The 20,765-nt window shown below is 38.2% G+C and overlaps 1 protein-coding gene across 1 annotated transcript in view; it reads right to left on the bottom strand.

The window, feature by feature from the left end:
• The window catches only part of LOC122797138 (serum paraoxonase/arylesterase 2-like), a 610,903-nt gene that overhangs the window by 296,193 nt on the left and 293,945 nt on the right, over window positions 1–20,765 (bottom strand). The window lies entirely within an intron of this gene.

Genomic DNA, 20,765 nt, shown 5'->3' with positions numbered 1-20,765 from the left:
GATTCTGTTTTATTAACTAGATTCCCCTCCTCTTATACCAATATTAGCAAGTTCTATAGCTGTAAATTTAAAAGAATGCTCTATATTAACTTGAATATGTTTAGAAAGTGCATTAAAATATTTTTCCTTCTTATATCTCCTATATGTTGCAAAATGCATTATTTGAACTTCTTATTTGTCTTTCCTATGTAAAATGAATCACATTGTACACAATTAGCTAAACTAAATTTTTTGTCTTGCAGTCAGCATGTACATTAAAAGTAAAACATCTGCCTGTAATTGGATGTACAAAAGTATTCCTATTAGACATAAAACTGCAGGCCTTACAAGACCTGCATGGAAAAGTACCAGGTCTTAAATTCCCGTTTTTTGCATTCCTAAAGGGCTTATAACATGATTTCCTCCTTAATGATAAGTTATTTCTAAAGATAAAACTGGGGATGTCACCTGCAATCTCCCAGGTACAGTCATCTGACCTTAAAATACACCAATTATGTTTTATAATATTACATGCAGACTGGACGTCATTACTGTATTTCAAGGGCAAACCACAATTAGGTGTATTTCAATGATGCATACGTGCATGATCATGCTGTCTATGGAGATAGGGTTTACCTGTGGTGCTTCTTAAACTATTAACCTCTACTGATCTATTCCTAACATCTAGGGGATGATAACCCCTACTAATGAATTCATTACTTAAAGTTTCTGTGTCTGATGCATAATCATCATCTCCAGTGTGAAGTCTGGACAACCATAGAAATTGTCCCTTCAAACATTACTGAAAATTCTACCAGGATGCATACTATTCCTAGAGAGAAGATTATTCTTCCTACAATCTTTCCTAAACATCTTAGAATCAGTTATTCCATCATCTCTAAGCATCACAGTGGTATCAAGGAAATTAATGTTTTCGCTGGAGTGATGCATAATAAATTTAAAGCAAGAACTGCTATTTTCTAAAAATTTAATAAATTCATTTAACCTTGGATGTGTCCCATCCCATAAAATAAAAATATCATCAACAAAGCACTTATAGTATAAAAGGTTACTCTTAAATTCATGTTCTGAAAAAAACACATTAGCTTCCCAATTGGCTAGCACCAAACTAGCATAGCTATTAGCGCAGGGTGTGCCCATTGCAAAACCCTGCTGCTGCCAATAAAACTGACCATCAAAGACAAATGCATTTGTACCTTAAAATTAAATCTAGTAATGCACATATTAATTCAATACGTTCATGTCTAAGCACATTCAAGGGAGATAAGAAACCACGTATAGATTTCACCCCAAACTCATTTGGAATAATAGTAAAAAGTATATTGATGTCCAAAGTCACAAAAAGAAGATGTCTAGCATTTACATCAAAATGTTGCATAAAATCTCCAAAAGTCTGAAGAAAATCTTCTGTATCTTTCAGTACTGCAGAAGCTTTAATTTAAAAAGGCTTAACTTTTTGCTCTACAAAAATCGACAAGGGTTCGGTGATCCAGCCCCTTCCAGCTACAATGGGACATATATGAGGATTTATTCTTCTTTTATGAATTTTGGGAAGCCCATGCATAGAAGGCATAAGAAGAAATTCAACAAACAGAAAATCAAATTGTTCCTTCGTTATCATATTAGTTAAAAGTAAGTCATGTAAAGAACTATGTACTTCTTAAATAAAGCGATTGACATCACATCTGGCAAGAGGTATACAAGTACTGGAATCAGCCAAAAGTTCAGACATTCTTTTTAGATAGTCACTCATATTCATAACTGTAATTGCTCTGCCTTTATCAGCTGGAAGTACGCAAAGCGCTGCATTACTTTTTAACTCCTCCAGTGCTAAATGCTCATCTTTACTCAAATTAAAAAAGGAACTATTAACAGTCGTGTTATACATGGTATATAAATCATTTTCACAGACTCTAACAAAAGCCTCTATGGTAGGAGGGGATCTAGTTAATAAAACAGAATCCATAGAGATGAAATGGATAGCTGTTTTGCAAGCACATAGATCTCCTGGACTTAATTTTACTATAGCTTTAAAACCAGCCCTGAAGGCACGACCTTTGTACCATTAATTGTTTAATTGTTTTTATCTTATGATTGGTTCTTTGATATTTAAATGTTGTTTGAATCTTACTAGTTTTAGGATCTGATGAAGCACATTTGTGAAAGCGCTTATCCATTTTAATAAACTTAGAAATAAATCCACAGAGCTGACTTTGAAACCACTGAACTTGTTTTATTAAATTAAGCGCTTTTGTCAGGCGTTTGCCCCAAGACTTCATCAGAATAATTAAAAATTAATTAAACATCTCATTAAATACAAAAATATTTATTTATAATATTGGTAAAACTATCAATATGTTACACAAGCATATTTATCAGCATACATATGAAATCAGGAGGGCCAATATAAAAAAATGCCCTGGCTAGGCATATCATAGAGTATCCACAGCATACTTTTAAATTTTCTGTTTTGGAACAAATATGTCTTGAAAGGACCAGGGGTGGACCTGTTGAGTTACTTCTTGAATACAAGGAATTACTCTGGCAATTGAGATGCAATGCTACCAACAATTATGGATTAAATGACACATTATCCATTTCAAGTTATTTAAAACGCAAGTCTGATTTTTCACTTGTAGTTACATAGAATAAACATGTACTGGTTGCATTAATGTAAATTTGCATTTACTGCATTCATCATGATTTGGGGTACAATGTTTTAATTTTACTTACATTTAGGTTAATTTATTGAATTGTTAACTACTCGTTACAACATTATATAAATGTTGTTAGATTATTATGTATGTCCTAACTAATAATTAGTAATATGCTTGGAATAGGAGGCCCCGTTTTAAATCTTAGTGTTAGGTTTTAACCAATTGGGATGTATAATTTAGACGTGTGATAGGAGTATTTTTGTATTTAATGAGATGTTTAATTAATTTTTAATTATTCTGATGAAGTCTTGGGGCGAACGCCTGATGAAAGCGCTTAATTTAATAAAACAAGTTCAGTGGTTTCAAAGTCAGCTCTGTGGATTTATTTCTGAGTTTGGAACTGTATTCTGAGCATTTTAATAAACTTGCTTGGATTTTTATTGGATGTCCTCAGCCTTGTTTGGACTACTACTTTTTGTTATTAATTATCTTGCTTGTATTATATCTTATGTCCTATGTACTAAAACTATATGATTCAGCCGTGTGTCAATGTTTTCAAAGGTTGTCTAAAATTGATTACATCATTTAGGCTGTGTGTGAATAAATACTTATCCTGATAACCAAACTATTATTTGTAACTTTATGAGTTTATGACGAATACTGACAATTTAGTTGAGCTTTGTGTGCTTCAGTAAATTATATTTTTGTAGGATTTTCAATCTATTATCAAATGGCTACAAGTATAGTTGCATTTCATACAGTTTATTGCATGCTTTGTTAAGTCTGCCTTCTTCATTTACTTCAGTTCTGATATTATCTGAAACATTACAAGTTCTCTAGCAAGCCTCTTGTTTGTCTCTCTGTTCTAATGGTACATATTATGAAGACGTCTGGGATAAAGATTTTTTTACAAAGTCCTATTCTAGGTAATAGTTATTTATGTAAGTTTGTACTATTTTTAAGCAGTACTTAATTCACAGCGTCATCTTCATAGGTTCAAATGTTCATACATGTGTACTATGTTAACAACCACCAGGGCCTTTTCTACCTAGCAAAGCTCAACTTTTAGAATTCTTTGCTCTAAATTATTATAGAAAGTGCATATAACAGTTGTAGGATATACAGCTGCTACTTGTGGTTCCATGTTGGGCTTATAATAGTAACCACACTAATCTTTTAGAACCTGTTTTCATTATTTTTAAAGCAGAGATGTTGAAACATTCTACACTCAGCAGTTCTTGCTAGAAGAAGGAGTTCATACATCTAAAATGGTACAAAGTTCTAAAATGTGCAACCAACACCTTGAATGACATGAACTAGTCCTACGACACTTATGATAAGGTACTTCAAAGGAGCAGTCTTTCCCCTAAACCAGAATTTCACAAAGCCTAGTGTCTTAAATGGTATAAGCTTAGAAAGCAGTCTGGCGGTTATAAGTTTGAGTAGATTTTATACAGATAAACTTAGAGCAGGCGTTTACTGTATCACTGACATGAAATTCTATACAATGCCTTTAACACAACTCTGGTCAGTGCTGGATTTAGGGGACTTACAGGACTGAAGCTGAAAATTACAGCAGCCCTACTTGTTTTGTGGGGCAACAACACAGGATTTCAAACTAAACAGTGAATAAAAGCAGTGGGGGCTGTTTCAGACATTGTGGATCTGGAGTTGCAGCTACATCTGATCCCTTGTTAGTCCAGCCTTGGCTCTTGTCAAGAATTGGCTGGTCATCATGGTTGCAACAAATATTTGGACAATTCTAAAAAATTTCTCTAGTCAAACACAGACTTTACCCCCCCCACACCTTTTTCAGTTAAACAGTAGCAATTACTATACTCAATACAAAATGGTGTGTACCTAAAAATTCAAAAACAATATAAAAAATTATAACGTCAACATCTTATTATATTGTCCTAAACTTGTAAGCATAGGAAGTTAAAGCCCTGTAAGATAAAGAAGCTATGTACTGTTCAGCTACAAAGTTTGCACATTACTGTGTCTTCCAGTTCTCCACTGTTAACATCATGCATACTGTGCTCAACAAAATACCGCTTTAAAATGATGTGATCAATAAAACATGTGTTCTGCAGGCATGTACTATGATGCAACAGATAAACCTAAAGAAAAGATATGGTTCTACAGTCTGTATGCTTAGCATATAAAAATAACTCTAATGTGTTAATAACTGAATACTAAAATACTCACTTGGTCATAAAATAGAAATGCTATTAGAACAGTCTGACTCAAACAAAGCAAGACAAGACCCAAACAAAACCAATGAAGGCCTCCTACAGTACAGAAGATAACGTTTTACTTTTTCCTCTCCCCTTGCTGCTTCATCTTTTCTGGCCATCCCAGTGATTCCTCTCTGAGATTTTGCTACCTGCTGTGGTCTACCTCCTCCTCTTTACTATCCTGAATGCCTTCTATGAGCTGGGGCTGATGTTGGTGTTCTGGGGGTTGGTGCAAACAGCTACTTCTGCTGTTGACTGAGGGTTATATTATGACCTACCTTTGTCTCCATGCCCCCTCTCCAGCATTTGTTGACAACATCTGAGAACTACTCCCTTCTGTGGACCATGCTTCCCCTCAGGGAGCATATTTGACAAAAGTCCCCAGGATGGACAGGCTCATATCTACCTGCCAGTGCCTCAGGCACTTCAGCCACTAATGGAATCCAGGTTGCCTATGCCTTAGTTAGGGCTTTATCCCTCTACCCCATGCTGCTGGTTTAAAAAAATGAAACTCTTGCCAATCACTTTAACTTGCATAAGAATTTAAACTATTTAGCACTATATTTCCTGCTGCAGTTGTCTCACTAGTCACTAGTCATGGTGCAAAGGCACATCCTTCTGTCACTGCAACATATACTGCATGAACCTGCAAATGATCAGTAACTGTTATATAGCAGAGAGACAGAATAAGCAGATCTCTAAATCACCATTAAATAGTATGTAAAATTAAAAAACAAAATAAAGTAATATTTTGCATTATAGCATTTACTGTCACTGAAAACAGAAAATTTGATCCAGAAATAGTTTTGATTTGTCAAATGAACAAAGAGATTACTTAAAGCATTGCTTAATTCTATATATTTAATAAACTCTTACATAATTCTTAATAAAAAAACAAAGAGAAATAGCAGCAAATCAGACTATGAATTACTCACAGAAAAAAAGTAGCATGCATTTAAGTACTTCTGAAAGTCTTACTAAGTTCTCTGATAGAACTATTGAGGCTACTTGTAATTCTGTGTGTCTGAAAATGCTAAATCTTTCTTCAACAATTTTTCTAAAAAAGGTTACAGAATTTAAAACCAATACCAGTGACTTCACTGATTCAAATACAATAGTTTCAGATTCTTAGTATGAACATAGTTTAGATGGCAGACTGAAATATGAATGTGGCTCAAATGAAACATACTGCTAGTATTTATTTTATTTTTTTATTTATTCATTTAACATTTGTTTACCGGGAAAGTCTGACTTGGAACAAAGCCAATTTTCAGTGGAGGCCCAGGGAGAAGTGCTCCAGATGCATGTCTTTGTAACGTGGAAGAAAACCACAGCACCCAGAGGAATCCCACACGAACGTAGGGAGGACATGCAGACTCTGCACAGAAGGCTTCCCAGATAAGAATTGAACCGGATAACCTCTTGCTGTGAGGTAGTCCAACTACTACTAGTTACATAGTTGTTCTGGTGACCAAATGGTGTTCCACTTTCATTTCTGTATGATATCCATCCAGCCCAGTTTCACAGAGGAACGCTTTTCATACATGGCTTAATTAAACTGGATGTGAGAGAAAGGGGATAAGACTAAGGGGTCAGAAGCTAACATTCCTGGGGGGCATGTTAGGGATTTTGTTACTTGCTGTCTCTCAGTGTAGACAGGCTATTATTTACCAGGTTGGCATCATTAAAGAGGATAATGGCAAAAAACGTTTTGCTAGGGTATCCATGCAAAAGTGTAGCTCGCATCAAGGGAAGGAATAAATGTGGGTAGCACAAAATAACTTCTGCCAGTCTGTAGTATGGTGACCCCTAGACTCTGTAATCTAGTCCTTCCCCCCACCATCTGGACCTGGACATTGGGAACTGAATGAGCAAAATAATAATCAATGAATATAGAAACAGGGTTACAGATACCAACAAAAGCAGTGAGAACCCAAACTGTTTATTTACAAAAAAAGGTGTTGGGTTTTAACCAAATTAATAATGCTTGCATTTATATCACTGTTTTAAGTTTCACTAGAAATTTTAGGATTAAATTCTTATGTGTTCCAGTTATGCAGATATAATGTGGGTGTTTAGAGCCTGATGAGTTCTTAACTCCACAATTAATCTTAATGAAGAAAACTTTGTTGACACTCTTCATGGATAATGAGGTCATGTGTCAACCTACATGAACATTAGAAATGACTATCAGATAAATATTGATGGCGGAACAGCTGAGACCCTTTTCAAATAACTCTACCAAATATTACAGAACCTGGTCTAATACTGCTGGGTCAGGAGTGATTCCTCTCTGAGAGGCCCAGTTAACAAAATTTCACTTTATATGTTTCCTTAGTAGAAGAGCTTTTGAGAAGATGTTAGGATCTATAAGATCTTCAGCATGAAATTGGGATATTAGCCCCACAAAAAAATTCAGAAGCTGTACAAGTATCTTGTGAACATTGATGTTGTGATAAGAATGACCTAATAGGTAGGCAATCAGGCCATTGAAGGTTAGTATCCTTAAGGACAATTTTACAGTAAGCCAAAACCATAGTTGTCTGAGCCAGTAAGATGCTACTAAGATTAGATTAATATTCAACTTTTAGGGTTTTGAAAGGTATCCGAAATTAGAGGTATTGGCAGGTTAGATATACAGAAGGCCCTGGGACTAATTTTTCTTCCAGAGCATCACTCATATTGTTGTTATTCAACAGAATGAAAATACATCTGCAGCATTTTTTAATAGCAAGGCAAGGAAGTCTGGCGTTGGGTGACCCCACCTCCAGAATATTCTGCTTCCTGTTCTCTGGTCTGGAGACCATTTATTGGGAAGAGACAGGTTCTCACTTAACCCATCTGCTGGTTTGCTGGTCTCTTCTGGAATGTGTGCCACCACCAGGAAAAGACTTCGCTGATGGTGCAGTCCCATGGCTCACATCTCTGTATGGGGAAAGGAATGGTATCTCCTGTCTGCTGATGTAGCGTTCTATGGTCACATTGTATGAAATGCTAAAACATCTTGGGGGAGATGGTCTTGGACATCCTGTACAAAGTGCAGTACCATTCATAATTACAGTGTGCAGATGTGTAACTGAGATTCTTGGTGGGATTCATACCTCTCAACCTCTTTGTGCAAAAAATCTGGACAAAGCCTGACAGAATGGCGGAATAAAGGCCCAAAAATAGGGACAGATTTAAAATACTGCTTTTATTCTATCAAGTTTCTAAGTTTATAACAGGATTTGTTTTAGCATGCATTTTTCTGAAGGATATGAAGTCTGAAACACAAATGTATATCACTATTTAGTAACTTTTTTCCTAAGCTCATCCCAGTGATTTACCAAAAAATCAAAAATTTTATGAGGGACAGACTAAAAATATAAGGCAAACATCTGGACATTCTGTGAAAATCTGGACAGTTGAGAGGTATGGTTGGATTAAAAACTTTCAGTTGTCTTCCCCAGGGAAGTGCCAGCCTCCAAGATATGGCAGATTCATCTGTCATGACTGAAGATAAGAAGGGAGTTTAAAATTGGTTGTCATTGGTCAAGCTGGGAATATACAGCAACCAAATAATGGTGTTTTTATATGAGTCCATAAAGAAAATGCATTGTGACATGCACTAGTCATATTAAAGTCATTAAAAAAGAGGCACCCATTGGAAGGATTGCATCTGTAAAAGTGTGAAGGATACCATGTCACCTGCTGACACCATAACTGCATCTGTAAAAGTGTGAAGGATACCATGTCACCTGCTGACACCATAACTGCATCTGTAAAATTGTAAAGGATACCATGTCACCTGCTGACACCATAACTGCATCTGTAAAAGTGTAAAGGGTACCATGTCACCTGCTGACACCATAACTGCATCTGTAAAAGTGTAAAGGGTACCATGTCACCTGCTGACACCATAACTGCATCTGTAAAAGTGTAAAGGGTACCATGTCACCTGCTGACACCATAACTGCATCTGTAAAAGTGTAAAGGGTACCATGTCACCTGCTGACACCATAATTGCATCTGTAAAAGTGTGAAGGATACCATGTCACCTGCTGACACCATAACCGCATCTGTAAAAGTGTGAAGGATACCATGTCACCTGCTGACACCTTATGTCTGAAAATCTTGAGAACCTGCTTTGCTATGCCTGCTTAGGACTAAAGCAAGTGAGTTGAGATAAAATAGAGGACTCCATTTTTCTTCAGGAGCAGAAAAGTTCTGTATCTCTGATTATCTGAAGTCCACCCCAAGAAGGTGATGTGCTGGGTGGTAGTAAACTCCAAGATGGGGATGTTGACTATAATACTCAACTAACTTGAGCAATCTGATCACAGACATGGAGGGATGGTCTTCTGGTCCAGTTGATCTAGTGACAGGGCAGCAAGGAGCCAATCGTCTAGGCATGAAAAGCCTTTGCTCCATAGCTGCCTCTATTGTACTATTGTACTGCTACCACTGCAACAAATTTAATAAGGACACCAGGTCCGTGGTGAGAGTGAAGGCTAAACCATTAGTAGGAAATGGCTCTTACAAGAATCGCAGATACTTCCTGGTCTTCTTAATGACTTTCATGAATATGTAGATATGCCGGAGGTCAAAAGAGCACATTCATTATCTTTGTGAGAGATAACGGAAAATTATCAGCACCAAGACCATTTGGAACTCTTCTTTTACTGTGTACTCATTTACACCAGAAGGGGCTAAGGCTTTTGCCTTTTTTGGTACCAAAAGGAATACTGAATAGCAAGAATGACCTTTCTTATTTGTTGAGATCTTTTGGATAGTTCTTTCCCTCAAAAGGTTGTCTACTTCCTACACTGCCACTTGTCTTTGATGGTGTAGGGTAAGCAGCTCGGAGGGGGATTTTGTAAGCACTCATATTAAGAGTATTTCTTAGCTGAGGGATATTTTATGTCATTAACCCAGCTGGCTTTAGTGATGTTGGACCACTCGTGAAAGTGGTGAGACAATCTTTTCCTGACTGCCGGGGAATGGTTCAGGAGCACTGCTGCACTCCATGGACTGGCCATAACTTTCTAAGGCACAGCAAAAACCTCTTCCTGTAGGCTGGCAGTTATTCTGGAAGGGGTCTCTATCCTTCCTGCACCCCCTGGTGACTCTGCTATGACCAGTAGCATAGCTAGGGTGGGGAGAGAGAGAGGAGCAACTGCCATGGCTGCAAAGTGGAGGGGGGTGCGATTAGCCACTCCTTACTACTTTTTTAATGTAATACCAACTTTTAAAAGCAGGTATTAAATTTGATGTCAAACCTGAGCACTGTAGTACTTGTGTGTGGTCTAAACTGTTTTAACTGTAGTCTGCTACAGTTTAAACGTAAACAAAACATTTTTTTAACTAAAATCTTAGCACTGTAGCACTCCATGCAGGCAGGGTAGCAAGCAGTTTGCTATAGTTTAAAAAGATTTTTTAAACTGAAACATGAGAGCTGAAGTGCTCTGTACAGGTAGGTATAAACTCTGTTTGCTACATTTGTACCAAACAGTTTGCTAACATTTAAAAGATGAAGTTATTTTTTTAAAATAAAATATGTCAAAGGAGGGTTGGGGGCAGGGCACAGAAACAGGACCTGAATGGCTACAGGAGGCATGTCATGCATCCTGGTTGGTGTGCCAGTAGAAGGAACATCCTTTTTTTTTTTTTTTTGCTGGGGAGGTGCATAGATCTAACTAATAAACAGATCACTTCTTATGACTTACTACACTAAAGTGTTTTTTTTTTGCTCTTCACTTGAAGAACTGAGGGGGTTGGGTGCTGGTTGATAGCACTGGCCCAGGATGCTAACTGAACCAGCTAGGCTTCTGACTGTGACCACTGCCAAATCCACAGTCAACATTGTCTCCTCTGTGTCTTGTTGAAGGTCCACTATTGAAGCTGAGATATGATACTCATATGATATAATATGCCCGGGTCTTGAATTGCCCTTTATATCTTTACAGAATCCATGAGTCAGAGCCAAGCAAGTGGGCAGATTCCAGAGCCTGCTGGTACAGTTGTGGCCAAATCCTCAGCCTTGTTGTATATAACAAAGACTAAGTGGTTCATCGAATTTAAGGATGTACAGATTTGGATCCCAAGTTTCTCTTTCTGTGACCCATTTTGTAACTTCTCATCTATACTAAATTAATCTTTCCTGAAGAGAGTTTCTAAATATAGCTCTGGGATTGCTACTTTAATTAATCATTTTCCTGATCTTGTTCTGGAAGAGTGATGGTAGGGAGGGACCTGTGGAAATATACTGTTACTATAGTGCCATGTTTTCCCTGTTAAAGTATCTACTACTTCTTTTTAATATTTATGATGTTCAAAACAGAATGGCTTTTTATATCACTATTTCCATTGTTAGATCATTTGTAAAACATGCTTTCATATACTAAGTGGAGAACAAAATATGTTATTCAATCAACTTACATAGGAAGTGTGCAACTAAGCCTTTATATTCAACTGAGTGGTATGCTATAAAGCAACGTACGCATTTTTTTAAATTGCTCCTAACAGATTTCCAGACATCTAAAGTAATTTAATTGTTTTTTCTCTGTGGACACAAATGGTCATGATCAGATTTATTTTTGGTTTCACAAGGATTATTACATTTTGCAAACTACAGTAATAACAATAGCAATATTATAGTATAGCAACAGTACTAATAATAATAGTAATAATAACACTAGTAATAATAAAATGTTTTGTTGAATCATGCTTTTTTTTTCAAACTGTTCCACAACAACTCTTATTTTGGATTTTAAGATGGATTGTTTTAATTCATTTAACTGGACCTGTGATCCAGCTTTGTTAGAGATGTAATGGAACCTGAAATTATTAAAATCATTTGGACATTTCACTTGCTGTGTTCAGTGATGTGAACATTAAACTTGACATAATATGGGCTTAGCCCACAGATGGCATTCATTTAATCTAGCTTTTTATAATAACACAGTTAAACAAAGGCTTAAATCATTCAATTAGCAAAGCTGCATAAATTAATAAAGTTTCACACCATTTTTCTTGTCCAAGACATGAAATATTTAAATTACAACATAGCCTTCATCTAATTCTCAAGTCTCAATTAATCTTGCCAAATTCTTCCTATGTATATATATATATATATATATATATATATATATATATGGGTCTACCTGACTTGGTCGACATTTCATTTGATTGACAGTTCATTTGGTCGACATTTCATTTGATCGACAAGCATTTGCCCCCTTCCCCAATGTTGTGCAACCCTGGAGTTGATATATATAGTTGGGGGGGTGTGGGGGGCACAGCCCCCCACATTGGGGTGTGTGGGGGCGAAGCCCCCCACTTAAAATGCTTGTCGATCAAATGAACTGTGGACCAAATGAATATTCGATCATATGAAATGTCGACCAAGTGAGGTAGATCCATATATATATATATATATATATATGTATATTTATACTCTGCTCAATCGACCTTTTCCTATTTGCTCAAAACTTAAAAAAAAAAAAAAACATCTGCCAAAAATTGTTGTTCCATCTTTAATTAAAGACCATGTTGAATATAGCATAACATCTGATATTCTTAACATTTTTATGATATGTTCTTATACTTTTGTAGTGCATGGAATGCCTGGTTCCATGCTGCTACAGCACGAGACCCAACCTAAAAACTCTTAGAGGGGGTGCTTAACAATTGTTAAGTACCTCTGTGAGCACTGTTAAGGTCAGGTCTACATTAAAGCAGACATTGCTATCAGGAAACAGCAACAGCAGGACATGAAACGGCTTTGTTTCAACTCCTGTTTCAGCCTGCAATTTACTAAGTACACAAAGTATTTTGAACTAATCTGCTTCCCTTAGACAGGAAATAAAGACAGATGTCATCCACTCCCTCACTGCTTTACCAGCTTTCAAGGCTACAACAACACATTGCATTTTCTTTGAATCACAGTTTTGATTGCATGCAGAAGATAAATCTCCATGTACTTCAAAGATTTAAGAGTGGATCAGTGCATTGTAACCATACTTCTCAAGTGTACCTCATTACAAGGGGTCTTAAAAAGTTCATGTTCCTCGAAGTTCCACATTGAAAGAAACTGTCACACATTCAGTGTTAGGATTTTTTAACTGATTTCTGTGGTAAATAGAACTGAATTATATTAATTCATTAAAAATCTTTTTTATAGGTAAAATCAGCATATTTGAATGATCCTATGATCTTCTTAGTTGAAGTTGTTAGTAAACCGTTAGTACGTGCTCCACATTTTGCCCATTTGTTCCATATTATGAGGGCTAGTGTTCCTCATTTTGGAAATGCAAGGTTGAGAGCTATGATTGTAACCCTGTATTATGTGTACTGAACATGGACATGCCTTGCTCTCAAGATGAATTTTTTGGCATCCATTTTTTCAAATACATAAAAAGGTGGTTACAATTGCTCACCTGCTCTTATTTCTCTATATTGTCTATCGTAGATGCACTGAGTCCTTCTATTTTATAAGAATTTTAAGTTCTTTCTAACAATGTAGTTTGTCATGTTATGTTAGGTCAGCTGTCCCTCTAATTAATGAAGAAACATTTTTGCAATAACATGTCCCTGGAGGCTAGATATGCTTCTTTAATATTTCACATTTATATTAACACGCTCAATTTTTATTAAAGACCTATAACTAAATTTTTGATAATGGCTTAACTGATTTAATTTAAACAAATCAAAAACTATTCTTCCCCCATAGTACAAGCCTTGATTTTTTTTCAGAGATCAAGAAACTACAGGCCAATAGCCTTAATAAATGTTGATATAAACATTCTGGCATTAGTTTTGTCAAATAAATAAGGGGAATATAGTCCCTAAAACTCTCTTATCTTTTAGTTGGGACTTGTGATATGCAGACAACCAACTGATCAAACTAATGTTTTCAAATCTTTGCTAATTGTGAATCAAAGTGTAATCTACTCAACTTTGCTTTAGCTATAGATACTTCATAAAAGCATGTCATTGAGTGAGGCATACAGTTTTGTTTCAGGTTCCTAAAATTAACTTTCCTACATATTTTATTCATAGCAAAAAGTAACACATAATAATTTCACCACCATTGCTTGTAACTTTCTCTGCCTACAGGCCATCATTGCCCTGCAACCAGGCATCTCATTCATTGCTCAGGGAGGTGAAAGCTATTTCAAGCCCATTCATTCTCTAATGAAGCAACAGCCAATTGTGGGGTCATCATCCAGGCAGATATCAGGGCCTCCCTCCTGACCCCAGAAACTCTTAACATCATTCAGAAGCTTCTAAGGGATGTTAGTGTTGTGAGTCCATGGGGGTGCAGCATGCAACTTCCCTGTGTGACTGCCCCTGACCTATGCAGTTGCACTGTGGCAGCACATCCCTCTGGCCCACACTCCATGGACTGCATCATCCAGAGCTCCCACTGGGTGTCACCTAACCACTCAAGCCAACCTTCCTGTCCCACTCCGTCCATTTCCCATGCCTGCTAATCAAACAAATCCCATCATCTTTTATGGGTTAAGAATGCAACCTAAAAGCCTAGAAAAATAACTGAGAAACTAGACAAGACTCTTAATCATCCCATTACTTATACATACAACCTTTATACTGAGCCAATATGTAGTGGCATCCTTTCTAATGCCCTCTTTGATTACTCCAAACATTTTTAATTTTTCTGTTAATGCCACACTATTCATGGATGATGCAGTAATCAATCCCTTATATTCTATATAAGGTATTCCATATAAATGATATACTAGAACAAAAACATCCAATGCCCTCAGATTACAGACTTAATTTAGACAGCCCTCTTTTCTTTCCATTAATCAGAAATGATTCTTATTTATTTAAATATTTTACAGTTTACCCAATAAAATATTCAGATGTTACATATTTGCATGTTAACATTTGTAAAGTGTACATTCTTTTCATTGTAATATATTTTAAATCCATGGGCTTCATTATCTATAGGAGAAGTCTAGTTTAAATATTTACCATTTAAAATCTCACAAATGTTGCTTCCTTTGTAGCTAGCAGTGAATAGCAAGAAGACTGTTACTTATGGTTATAAGGGACATCATATGTGCAGTCCAAATATTTTGCAAGATGATAAACTTAGTGAAAATTTGAATCTGTATCAGTCAATAACTTATAATCCTAGTATTTCAATTAACAGCTTTGTAATTTCACCTGCTCATTTCCCTTATGAATAATTTAAAAAACTTGGATTTTATTAGTGTTAACTATTTATTTTCTTCACAGTTTTGTGTAGTGCCCCTGACTTCCTTCTGAATACATCTATTGCCTAATTTGAAGCAGTGTTAGTGGCACAACAGGTAGCACATTCATTTTTGAAGCTGGAAGACCAAAATGCAGTGGCTTCTATTCTCACTTCAGGTGATTGCAGTTTTGACACTACAGTAAAGCATTGGGGGATGCTGCAGTCCTGAGTGAGCAGTCCTTCAGATGAGACAATAAACTGAGGTCCCATCTGTTTTTGAGTTGATGATAGCTCCAGTGGATATAAAAGTTCCCAAAGCACCTATAGAAAAGAATAGGGGAAGTTCCCTGATTCCCTGGACAAATTTCCCCCAGGAGTAGAAGTACTACCTCATGTCTTGCCTGAAAAGGCTATAAATTTAGTTGAACTAACCTAATCAGTAAAGGGTGAATGAATGAATGAATAAATAAAACAATTTCTATCTAAATATTATCTTAATAATGACTGAGTCTTTAACAGAGTTATGTAATTAGTAGTATCTGACTTTAAAGACAGATATTTTGTTTTTATGAATTTACATAATGCAGAAAAATTTCTTCCATCCTTGGCTTTGAAATTCATATTGTGAGAAAATATCAATTTCCTTTGACTCTGAATATTCTTGGGGGGGGGGAGAAAAACTTGCTTTGGACTGTCCCTTTTATTATATTACACTTTACACAAGTGACTATTTTTCCTCATGCTTATCATACTCCTACATAATTAGCTGCAGTGTTTGCGTGCTATCTTGCGTTTTGTATGGACTGATTACACCTGGTTACTGATACTCTCCACATCTTTCAGACTTGTCACCTGTACAGTTTCTATTACTTTATGCTGAAAGACTGTGTTCCATGCATGTTTCTGCATTTTCTGTGTGTTTCTATCAAAAAAACAAAAAACCAAAAAAATAATCCTTGTTTTCCCGCCTCTCCTCGACTAGTTTAGACCAGTTTACAGGCATTGCTGTATTCTGGGCTGTGGTGTAATTCCTGTGTTGTCCATTACCTTACTTGGATAGAAGGAAGTTTCTTTGCTCACCAGTGGGAGTGGGGAGCCTTGAGCAGCCTACCTGCCCCTGTAGGAAGTGACCTCAGCACAAGAAGCTGTAGTAATTGGTTGTTTTGGACCATTTCTAGCTCTTTTGTAGTTCACTGTTTAAAATCCGCGTTTGCACGGCTTTGCGCGGTTCGCCGGTTAAACAAGGTTAAACTTCTTCTGGCTCCACCAGGTCTGCTCTTCAAATTTTCCCTTAAGGAAGCTCTACTCTTAGTATAATCAGACTACTCACTATATTATAAGCCTAGCATTTGTTCTCAATACTTCTCTACTAAGTAAGCACTCTGGTACTAAGTAAAGCACTACATCTACTTACCACCCCTGTGAATATCCACTTCCCTTAAAGGCACAGCACTCTCTTATACTGTTCTAGCATGTCGAGTGGTAGATTACTGGCGTCCTCTCCAGTTCAGCTGGTCAATCTGGGTATCTTGAGACAATGCTACAATTGTCTCATGTACACAGACAACCCTCTCCTCCTCCCAACAAACACAAATACATGTGAGAGATGCAACTATATAGCCAAACTGGAGGCTGAACTCTCTCAACTCAGGGCTGGCATGACCAGACAGGAGGAGATGGTAACCACACACACAACAATCCCAGTCCCACATAGACCTACCACAACTGCAAACCAAACACATAAAAACACAAAGACATACTTGGAGGCTCTAATAAAAAACTTACCAAAACAACAGAGGCTCCCAAAGCAGACATCCAAAAATCCACCACCTCAAAACAAAACACATGCAACACATACTTCAATAAATCAGTGTGTCAACCAATCACAGCCCTTAAGGCCAAACACCATGCCTGATACACTAGTAATAGGAGACTCTATAGTCAGACACACTGATGTCCCACTGACCAGGCTGAACAAGGAGAGGGTGACTGTGAGCTGTCTATCGGGAGCTAGGATCCGCCACATAACACACGCACTCAAGTCACTCCAAAGCAAGTACAAATATGACTCCGTCATTGTCCATGCTGGTGTGAATGACCTGAGACGTACCTCCCTGGACTACATGAAAAGAGACATAGAGGAGCTCTCCGATTATGTAGCCCAGGCTGGTATGACCCTGACCCTGAGCAGCATCTTGCCCTCACCAAGAATGATACCACAATACAAAGACAAGATGATCAGCTTTAATAATTGGCTCAAGTACTGGTGTCATTCAAAGGGGATCCAATGTCTGTCTGCCTGGGATGACATGTTGGACAAGCCACGCTGCTTCGCAAGGGATGGCTTACACCTGTCACCACTGGGCTTCCGGATAATGGCTAAGGCTCTTGCCACTCCCATAGTGCCTTTTTTAGGCAAGGCTCAAAAGACAAACCCACCTCCTTAGAAAACAAAAATGGAAAAAAAACTAAATCTCAAGATGCAGGCACTTGATGCACTCCTCAGCATGGAGAACATTGACGTCTGTGCAGTAACTGAAACCTGGTTCAAGGCTCCTGAGAGCACCCCAGCGCTACCAGGCTATACCTCATATCATGCTTTTCGGCCCCAAAACCTGGGCCAAACCACAAAGGGAGGGGGAGTGTCCATATTCATCAAGGACACCCACACCTCCAGGTTAGTAGCAACACATGAAGCATCAGAGACCATACAGGTGCAACTAACCATAGGCAAAACTGCTATACAACTGGTAGCATGTTACAGACCACCCTCCCAATCTCAAGAACCCCACTCAGCCTTCCTGAAGACATTGGAGGATATGAATGTATCACAAAATACCATCATACTGGGAGACTTCAACTACCCAAACATAGATTGGGTACATTATTCTAGCCCTAATACCCTAGCCCAAAGGTTCCTGGAATTCATAAATTCAAATGCACTGGAACAACTAGTCACCTCTCCCACTAGGGGAGATAATATACTAGACCTGATCATCACAAACATGGGGACAAAATGCTCCACACTGGAAGTATACCCCTCACTAGTGAGATCTGACCACAAACTAATCACCCTGGATATACATATCCCACCTCCACCCCCAGCACAAAAGACCACAGTGAAAAACTTCTCAAAAGCAGACTTCACTCTTCTTAAGACTGAGATGGTATCCTTTAAGCCCACTGTGCCAGTGGATACCACATCCCACAATGCCGAATCATTCACAAATTCTTTCTATGGACATCTCCAAGAATGCATGGATCATGCAATCCCAAAGAAATCTAAGCCCCTCTCCACCAAAGGCAAGCATCCTGTCTGGTGGACCTCAGCCATTAACAAATTGTATAACAAAAGAAGGAAGCTACTGCACGTCAGAGCAAAATCCCATGAAGGGAAGACATCTCTGATCAACATTAGCAGAAAACTACATTCTCTCATAAAAACATCCAAGGCCAACTTTGAGAGAAAAATCGCTAAGGACACTAAAGATAACCACAAAGCCTTCTTCAGCTATGTTAGAAACCTGGGCGGAAACCCTCAGATATGCTCAGAGTTGGTTTACAACAACAAAATATACACTGAACCCACAGATATTGCCAACATTCTGGCTGACAGGTTCAGTGCAAATTTCTCCACTCCCTCACCCCCAAAAGAAGAAGTACTTATCCCTGCTGAATGTAATCTCCCTGTCATCTCAGATGTCCAAGTGAGAACCGCCCTAAACAAAGCTAAAAACACAGCATCAATGGGACCTGACGGTATCCCGGGTTGCGTGTTACGTGAACTCCAAGAGGAGCTAAACCCACACATAAAAATGCTATTTAACCTTAGCCTTACTTCGGGATATGTACCTGAACACTGGCGTACAGCAACAGTGGTCCCACTCCACAAAGGGGGTGCCTCTACAGACCCTGGAAACTACCGCCCCATAAGCTTAACCAGCCTGGTCTGCAAAGTTATGGAACAAATCATTATGGAACTCATAAACAGAGACATAGGGGACCTACAGACACTTGACCCCACCCAGTTCGGCTTTGTAAAGGGCAGATCCTGCCTTTTGAACCTGGTTGACTTTTTCGAAACAGTCACTAGAGCCATTGATGAGGGCAAAGCAGTCCATACAGCCTACCTGGACGTGGCTAAGGCCTTCAACACAATTCCCCACTCAGGCATCATAGATAAGCTCAACAGCTTAAACGTAAACCCTTATGTCACTAGATGGGTTGCAAACTGGCTAAAGGACAGAACCCATAAAGTTAAAATCGCTGGAGCAATGTCAGACTCAAAGCCAGTCACAAGTGGTGTCCCACAGGGGTCTGTCCTGGGACCCCTCTTGTTCGGCATTTATTTCTCAGATGTTAAAGCAAACATGGGAGGGCTGTGGCTGACAAAGTTCGCAGATGACTGCAAACTAGGCGCCATAGTCGATACACCAGCGGACACATACATCCTACAAAAAGGCCTCACAGAAACGGACAGCTGGTGCCGGAGTCACGGCCTTAAACTAAATGCCAAAAAATGTATAGTCATCCCCTTTGGGGAAAAACAAAGTACCCACAAATTATCACATAGACAGCAACCCACTGAGTACGGAAAAAGTAATCAAAGACCTAGGGACCCAAGTCGACAGCGACCTCTCATTTGACACCCACATTGCCAAAGTGGTTAGAAAAACATTCTACCTTGCACACCTCATCATGAAGGGATTCACATCCAGATCCAAGGATGTCATTGTACCCCTATACTCTTCCCTCATCAGACCCATGATTGAGTACAATGCCCCATTTGGTATGTACCTCACCCGGCATTTGCAACAGCTGGAGAGACCACAAATGTACCTCACCAAGAGGATCAAGGGTCTCCAACATATGTCTTATTCTGCCAGATTAAAGAAACTTCAGCTCTATTCAGTAGCATACCGCCTGCTCAGAGGTGATCTCTGCCTGACGTACAAGGCCATGTCCAATCAGGATCTGATGGACATGCTCCACCTCAAAAAATCCAAATCCATCAGGACCACGAGAGCTAAAGACTTAAACCTCGGCACAAGTATGAATAGGACATGCTGGAGGGATAGATTCATAACCCAGAGGCTTCCCATGCTTTGGAACAAGATCCCAGTTCATATTAGGCAGAGCCCCTCACTGACTCTCTTCAAGAGAAATCTTGATGAGTGGATGGGAGATCATAAGTTTACCCCAGGGGTCACATCTGTGTCACTGCTAGACAGGGGCACAGTAAACTAATTCTATTATATAAGGGGACCTTCATTGTGTCACTACTAGACAGAGGCACAGTATTCTAAATTTATTCTGTACATTTTTGTACCATTTCATGGGATGGCAAAAGCCACATCACTATGGCTAGGCTTACAAATGCCCCAGGGCAGATAGCCTAGTACTATACTATGAAACTATGAAATATAAGCACAATGGCTTCAACTTTTACTGGGATACCTGTCTGGGGTTAGAAGCTTGGAAATATTCCTTTATAATGACCATTCTAATCTGTGCAAACATTACATTTCATTTGTCTAAAAAGAACCTTACAAAAACCTGTTAAATATTTTCTATCATCCACAAAACGTTTTGAATGCTTTTATCCTTGCAGACTGATACAAAACTTTATTTACCCACACTGGAGTGATGCCTAACTAAACACGTAGC

Source organism: Protopterus annectens, chromosome 3.part0 (genome assembly GCF_019279795.1).
Source record: "Protopterus annectens isolate FY-2018-M chromosome 3.part0, PAN1.0, whole genome shotgun sequence".
Taxonomy (NCBI): domain Eukaryota; kingdom Metazoa; phylum Chordata; order Ceratodontiformes; family Protopteridae; genus Protopterus; species Protopterus annectens.
Note: the sequence above shows the minus strand (reverse complement) of the source record. Positions and strands in the feature narration are given on the sequence as shown.